Source organism: Vicia villosa, linkage group LG3 (genome assembly GCF_029867415.1).
Source record: "Vicia villosa cultivar HV-30 ecotype Madison, WI linkage group LG3, Vvil1.0, whole genome shotgun sequence".
Lineage (NCBI taxonomy): Eukaryota > Viridiplantae > Streptophyta > Magnoliopsida > Fabales > Fabaceae > Vicia > Vicia villosa.
Window position 1 is genome coordinate 60,640,703 of NC_081182.1, and position 8,628 is coordinate 60,649,330.

The window sequence follows — 8,628 nt, forward strand, 5'->3', positions numbered from 1 at the left end:
ACCTATTTATACAACTTTGGATTCATTCTGGACCACAGAAAACAACAGTGCAATCACAGCCGTACAAAACTGCCGACAGAATCTCAACCCTTCAATTTACACTACCAGATTTTTTAGACCCACTTAAAATCCGGTATCTGAAGGCTGATTTTGAAAAAACTAATACCTTTAAACTATCGATTTTTTCACCTTTATTAAAAAATTCCGATAAAGATAGGTACTTTGTAAAAAGACGCGTGTAACTCTACATGCCGAATTTTTAAAATATCCGCTATGCTAATTTTTTTTATATACTCTACGAGATTTTTTACTTGTTCTATTGAATTTTTCATCTAGACTTTTAAATAAAGTTTTGACAAGAATAATATGAGTATTATGGAATTATGTGGGGTGTCAGGTCAAAGTGTGGGAGATAACGGGATAAATTCTCGAGTTTCTAAGACCGAGCTAAAAATACTCTAAAAAATATAGACTCTAATTTTAACACAAGCCCTATAATTTATCCGAGTTTGACACGACCCATATATAGACTTGTCTATTTTAACATTTTTAGATTATCCTAGAATGTAAAATATCTTTACTATCTTTCCGTGGATATCATATAAATTTGTGTAGAAATATCTCTAGAAATATCTCAATTGTATTGTTGCATCAAATATAGTCTTATTAAACATTACAAACATATCTTGCAAACAAGAACTCCAAAGTCAATTTTCTTCAATAAAAATGTGTATTATTATTACTCCTATCGGCATGTCTCCATTTGCTTCTATGAGTGATCAACACTTTATCTCTTGTATCAAAGACAGACACTGCAAAAGCAAAATGAATTAGTTAAATTAGTTTCAAGCACTGAAAAATTGAGATGGTATTAAATCAAATCATGTAAAAATTCTTCCAGCTCCTCTTTAGCGGGAGATAACAAGCAAATTTGCATACGGTTCTTCGTTGAAATGGTAAATTTTAAAAATAGCATCAAACAGATACAAATACCTAAGTTACTTACAATTGATATTTCAGATGTACATCTTAGCAAATAATATATTCCTCCAAGTAAATAGTTCGTTTCAGATGTCTTAGAAGGTAAAAATATATAGGAAGGAATTCAAAAAACACCAATGAAATATAAAAAAACACTCTTATTTTTTATAGACATACCGGTACCTCAAATTTTTTAAAACACCATATCCCATACCAATACCATACATCAACTTTGATTGTTTTAAAACACCATACTCTGCAACTGTAGTATTGCTGATGTCGTAGTTTTTGCAACCGCATCGAACCATAATTACGATATGATTTAAAATCAGACTTCTTTTCTTATTGTAATCACATCAGACAATTCCCGATCATGTTTCCTCAAATATTTTTGTCAAAACTAAATTTAAAACCCAAAGCTCAATCAACTTCTGAAAAATTTATCTTTAAGAGATTTTTAATGGTATATTTCAAAGTCTTTTCAATCAAAATTCATGCTTCAACGGCTGTAACGTGCATCGCAGCAACCGCAATAATTACAACACCCGCAACTTGCAACGGCTGTAAAGTGCATCGCAACAACCGCATTAATCACAACACCTGCAACTATATCTCCGGCCGCAATTTAAAACCATAGATGTAACACCATTACAGTGAGCAAGGAAAGGAGTAACTGAATTTCGACTGAGAAGCCCTCAAATATCATAAGAGTGTTTTGGTACTATTGTGTAGTTAGCATCAAAACACACATCGCACATCCTAAATGAAGGAGGTAATAAGTGATGTTAAAGAAAAGGATATAAACCTCAATAACACCAACACCTCTGAACAAAGGTATGTCGTTTCAGCGCCGGACATGAAACTGATGTTAATATGTTAAGTTGACATATCAGTGTCGGTATCATATCCAATATCGCGTTAGTACACACACGACTACAAAAATGAATGAGATGATGATTTATCAACAAACTCCAATCTCTTTTGAAACTTAGTATTGCCAGGCCCAATGCTGGTTTCTAATATTTGCTATGAATGAGAAAAAAGGCTGAAGCACATTCCAAATACCATAATCAAATACAAAATAAAAATAAAAAAGTATAACCAAAGTTGAATATGTAAGCATACATAGCCCTGTTGCAACATTATTACCAAGGTGTATGCGCTACTTATGTAGGCTTGATAGCACATGACTCGACCACAGGCTGTCCTCCATAACAGGGCAAATTGACATAAACATAGGCCTGGAAAGTTACAAGAGGGCCGTTTGGATATTTTGCTTGAAAGGTGATGAAATAATTAGTACCAGCAACACCTTGATGGGTTGACTTGATAATATCAACAAACACAAAATTGGTACCCTAGATAATAAGAAGAAATAACAATCAGTGTTGTAAGTTTCCAATAAATAAACATATAGTATAGTGGTGTAACTTGTAAGTTTGGAACCTGTTCAGTGTTGTACTTGTCTAAGGCAAGGTCGCATAGAGGAATGAGATAACCGCGAACTTCGTTAGTTATGGGAAGGGGCTGATCCCGCCGCATATACCTGGTGGAGGGTTGATAACATCGAAAGGCTGTCCAGAATCAAAGTTAGGAAATTATATTAGAAGCAAATTTAGTGTGAGGAACAATAGAGAGAAAGAAACTTACTACTTGGTTACGATACTCAGCCATGGCGTTCTCGTCGCCGCTTTCCATCGATACTGGACAAGACAGAAGAAATCAAAATTCAGATACAACTAAAGGCTAAAATGTGATTTGTTTATTAAGCAAATACCAATCTTTCCTTTTAACGGCAATATAATTTTGACTTTATTTTCCGTTAGTTATGTGCTGTCACTGGTATATGTTAATTTTGACTTTATTTTCCGGTTGTTATATGGTGTCAAGCGTATATGTTACGTATCATTTATCAATAAATAGAGCAATGCTATACTTACACCTCAATCTTACACCAATACTTACACCAAACAATGTTCACCGTATTTATACGGTGAACAGTGTTTTTTAAAATAAAATAATAATATTTATAAAAAATATTTTTTTATTTTTAAAATTACGGACGACACTGTTCATATAAGGACGTGCATTAACCAATTTCATTACTGCTTTAACCAAGTTTTTATACTGCATTAACCAAGTTTGGTGACTGCTAAAAATTATTTTTAATACTTGGATGTTGCATTAACCAACTTCATTACTGCATTAACCAAGTTTTTACACTGCATTAACCAAATTTAATGACTACTGGAAAGTACTGTTCATGGGTGTAAGAATAGCATTACTCAAATTTGGTTAATCCAGTGTAAAGACTTGGTTAATGCAGTAATGAAGTTGGTTAATGCAACATCCAGGTATTAAAATTGATTTTTAGCAGTCACCAAACTTGGTTAATGCAGTGTAAAAACTTGATTAATGCAGTAATGAAGTTGGTTAATGCACGTCCTTACATGAATAGTGTCGTCCATAATTTTAAAAATAAAAAATATTTTTTATAAATATTATTATTTTATTTTAAAAAACACTGTTCACCGTATAAATACGGTGAACAGTGTTTGGTGTAAGTATTGGTGTAAGTTTGGGGTGTAAGTATAGCATTATTCTAATAAATATACTACTAAAGAAGGTTATTTAGAAATAGAACAAGTTATGCCGTCCCATACAGCTTATATGGCAGCTTTACAAAGAAATTATTTAAATTATTTTTTATTTTTTATCATTTACATTATTTTTTCTTTACAATGTCATATGTTAATGATTCTTTTTTGAATTAATATATGAATGGAATCTGAAAAACTACGAAGAAACACACAAATTTGCTTAAAATAAAAAGATTTTTTATTATTTGTCACCAACTTTAATGATTCGTTATTTGTTTCTTTTTTCATTCTTTTTAATTAAAGTCAACACTTATAACAGATTTCACATCAATTTTTTGTTAGTAGTACCTTTTTAATATTTAAAATTTAAATTTAAATTAATTCAATCTACTGCAATCAACAAATAAAAAATTTAAATAATCACGTTAAAAAAAAATACAAAAAAAAAAAAATCATTTTTTTAGAAAATTTACCAAAGTGTCTAGGTTTGACAGTACACCCTGGAGTATGCGTCATACCAAATAGCACATTGGTATAAAATTATGGTGAATGCACAATACCATTTGGCGGAAATGTTTATGAAGAATAGGCATGCCATTTGCTTTGGCGCCTATGTGTTGTTCACTACAAGAAACAAGCTCCCTATCTGCTTAATATAGTGACGTGATTATCACGTGTTAAAATAATGGGTGTTCCGACGTGATAATCACGTCACTACATATTATATTAATAAAGTATTACAAATTACAATACAATTATGTGTGTCAGCATATTTAATTTTTTTAAAAAAATAGTGTCATTATCATCACGTCGCTACTTGAAAAAATAAAATAAAATAAAAATGGGCGGTGGATTTCAAATGGGGGAATTTAAAAATTTTGAAATTCAAACTAGAGACATGATGTTCACGTCGCTAATAAAGTATCCTGACTCAAACAGACATTGTGCAGCTTTTTGTTGACCGTTGGCTGACTAGCGACGTGTCCTCCACGTGTTAAACTAGCGACGTGAAATAAACGCCGCTGATTGGCAGACATTTGCAGCTTTTGCAGGGACAGGTGACCGTTGGAGATTAGCGACGTGATTTTCATTTGGGAAAGTAGCGACGTGGCTTTCATGTCGCTGGTTCTCTTATATGTTTCCCAAAATCCCTTCACATTTAGCTTCGTCTTCATCTCTGGTTTTTATCACTTCTCCCAAACTCCTTCCCCATTTCATTTCTCTAACACTCTTCTTCCCCATTTCATTTCTTCCCCATTTCATTTCTATAATTTCATAAGGTATTTCTCCAAACCCTTTTAATTTCTTACCTCATTTAATAAAATTTGTTTTCCTATAATTTTGTTGTTAATAAAAATATGTTTGTTGTAGGTATTTTTTCTGTGTTTCGAGGAGCTTCTAGAGGAACTTTTGAAGGAATAATAGAGGAAGATAGAGGTATTTTTAGCATTTACTTTTTATTTTATTGGTATTAGCTATAGTTTTTGTATTTGTAGGTATTATTTGTTTTATTATACACTTTAATGAAATATACATTAAATTTGTTATACATTTTATTTGTTTTGTATTTGTAGGTATTAATTGTTGTTTTGTTATTTTTTATTAAATCTGTTATATATTTTATTTATATATAACTTTTAAAATAAAATATACATTTTATTGATATAAAAGAATATTAGTTTTAATTTAATCTGTTTTACTTTTATTTGTTATTTAATCTGTTTTTAGGAAGATAGAAATAATTTGTATATATAATTTTTAAAATAATATATATATTTTATTGAAAAAAAATATTGGTTTTAATAAAAACAGATTATATATTATTAAAAATAGATTATTAAAAACAGATTATAAAATAAATATTATTGTAAAATTAAAAAAATCGATTAATATATATATATATATATATATATATATATATATATATATATATATATATATATATATATATATATATATATATATATATATATATATATATATATATATATATAATGAATCATATATAATAATCAATGAATAAGGTAAAAGGTTTTTAAACTGTTATTATATTTAAAAATAAATAAGGAACCTTCTTTTTAAAAGGTTATTTATTTGTTACTTTTTTTTTTACTAAAAAGTATTTATATTTAAAAAATGAAATATTTTTTAAAATAATTAATATCTATTAAAATTTTAATAATTATTAAAAATGAAATGTTTTTTTATAATAATTAATATCTATGTAAACTAGAGATGTAATCAAAATTTATTAATTAATATAAGTTTTAATAATTAATTCTATTTTAAATGATAATTAATATCTATTAAAAAATTTAAAAAAGTTAGAAATTAAAATATTTTGAAAAATATATTTATATAAATAGATAAATTATTTAACATGAGTAAAAAAACTGCCGATGAATGTGCCAGAGACTAGCAATACGCTTGCTTCAAGCAGTCGTCCGACTATGGAATATGATAAGTGCCAAAATGTCGATATTTTGTGTATGTAAATAGTGGCACTTATCGATACTTTTGTTAACACCGTTTGAATAATTCCCCGTTTTGCGTATAAATACGTATACTTTTTGAATAGTTGTATTTTCGTATACTTTTATACCATTTGATAGTTTTTCCTTTGTTTTTATAGGTATTCATGCTTATTGGAGCCTTGAGGAATAAAGTGTCAAAGGCACGGCTTCGATTTCGCAACTTTGGTGAAAGTCCGCTTAGCCACCGTCAAGCGGACTTCCATAGGCTGAAAATAAGGATGACCAAAATCATCATTTTGGTTTCCATTCATTCATTATTGGATAGAGCATTGAATAAGATTTCCAACGCTTCGAACCGGGCGCAATTCGGAGTTACGGTTCTCAACTTATGGCGAAAACAAGATTTCACTTTTGCTGTAAGTCTGCTGAGCGGAGGGGGTCCGCTGAGCAGAGCTCCAGCAGAGCAAATCAGAGTCTGGATGCAATTTTGAGTCCGCTGAGCAGAGGGGGTCCGCTAAGCGGACCTGCTAAGATAGCAGCTCGTTAAAAGGGGCAAAAATCACATTTTTAGGTTATGGGTTGGGTATTTTTGAGTCCCAACACCATCAACTTCATTCTTAGAGTAGAATTGGCTTAGAAAACAACTTCCGAGGTTGCATAAGGATGATCGGGGGTGGATTGAGCGTCGAACGGAGCTGACAAACCGGGATATTTTCGATTCATTTCTCTTCTTCTTTGTGTATTTCTCTTTGGTTGGGTTTGTTTGTATATTTACTTGAATCTTATGTATATTTACCGATTATAATGTTATATTTAACTTGCTTTACGAATCTGTGTTGATGTTATCCTGGATTTTTGCTCTATGCTGGGGATTTGGGGTGCTTTAGAGATAAACTTCTTGAATCCTTATCTAGGATGATTATCTGTTAGTTTCTGAACTCTAGAGATAGATTTAGAGCTAGCATTCATTATGGGTATCTGTACTTAATGCTTTCGTGTTTGAGCGGCGCGCGAGAGATCGCCGACGTGAGAATACAGATGTTCTCGTGACTTTGCGTTAGAGATAACCTTAGTTGTGAGATGATCTCGTTTGTGCTCCAGAGATGGACGCTTATGTGAGAGATACGTGATAACATAGATGAGTATCGTAGGTTGAGTATAATGGGTTGGTAAGTGTATGTTTGTGAAGAGTGGGTATATTTACATTCCTGATAAGTTATTTCTCTTCTAAGAATGTGTTTATTATTTTCCTGTCTATATCTTTGTTTACTTTTTGCTCATTCAAACCCAAGCTCGAAACCGTAGAAACTGTTGAATGGCATCTCTCCATCTCTGAGGACGATAAATCCCGGATCAATATTTCCAAATATTGTTTGTTGCTTGCCATATACTGCATTCAACAAAAAAGATTTGGAAATATTGATCCGGGAATTATCGTCCACAGAGATGGAGAGATGCCATTCAACAGTTTCTACGGTTTCGAACTTTGGATTGAATGAGCAAAAAGTAAACAAAAATATAGACAGGAAAAGAATAAACACATTCTTAGAAGAGAAATAACTTATCAGGAATATAAATATATCCACTCTTCACAAACATACACTTACCAACCTGTTACACTAACCTACGATACTCATCTATGTCATCACGTATCTCTCACATAAGCGTCCATCTCTGGAGCACAAACGAGATCATCTCACAACTAAGGTTATCTCTAACGCGAAGTCGCGAGAACATCCGTATTCTCGCGTTGGCGATCTCTCGCGCGCCGCTTAAACACGAAAGCATTAAGAACAGATACAAACAGTGAATGCTAGCTCTAAATCTATCTCTAGAATTCAGAACCAACAGATTATCTGTGAATACAAGAGTACACTCAAAGATGTTTTTGATTTATGGCAAACTCAAATGAGCATTCAAACAACAAGGAGGAATTTGATCACTCATGAAAGCACAAGGTGATCCACTATGCATATAAGTCGACTCAACACAAGCTGGACATGAAAAATGCAGAAAATCAGCAGTTAGGTCGACCTAATGTCAACCTAGGTCGACCTAAAATGAAGGAAAATCCATATACCTCTGCTAGGTCGACTCACAGACTATTTAGGTCGACTCAAAATGAAGAAATCTTCATATCAGTCTGCTAGGTCGACCTACATGGCAACTAGGTCGACCTAATCTGAGAAAATGTTCCCAGAACGCACCAGAAGAGGATTCTGGTCGACCTACTCCTTCAACAGGTCGACCTAACTGGGAGCAAAATTCAGCAAGCTCTGTTAGGTCGACCTAAGCACTACAAGTGGTCGACCTAACTGATCAAGAAAGTCCAAAATTCAGTTATTCTTGATTCCAACTGCTATGCATCATATATATTGTGCAAGGGTTAATTATTCAAAGCAACACCAACGACTGAAAGATACACAAACGCTTCTCATCTTCGTTCTTCATCATCTCCAACACAATTACACATAATCATTCTTGAGTTGCGGGTTAGTGATGAGTTCGATAACGTCCATGGAACGGAATTGAAGATTCCTAGTGGGTGAAGGTTTGTGGGGTTTGTTGGTGAA

At 32.1% G+C, this 8,628-nt stretch overlaps 1 long non-coding RNA gene across 1 annotated transcript; it reads right to left on the reverse strand.

Moving 5' to 3' along the window:
- Nucleotides 1–888: 888 nt before the first annotated feature.
- LOC131655895 (uncharacterized) lies at nucleotides 889–2,785 on the reverse strand. Its single transcript, XR_009299917.1, has 3 exons — nucleotides 2,632–2,785; nucleotides 2,428–2,555; nucleotides 889–2,339 (listed from the first exon to the last, which is right to left on the reverse strand). It is a non-coding gene; the product is annotated as an uncharacterized LOC131655895 (long non-coding RNA).
- Nucleotides 2,786–8,628: the final 5,843 nt, after the last annotated feature.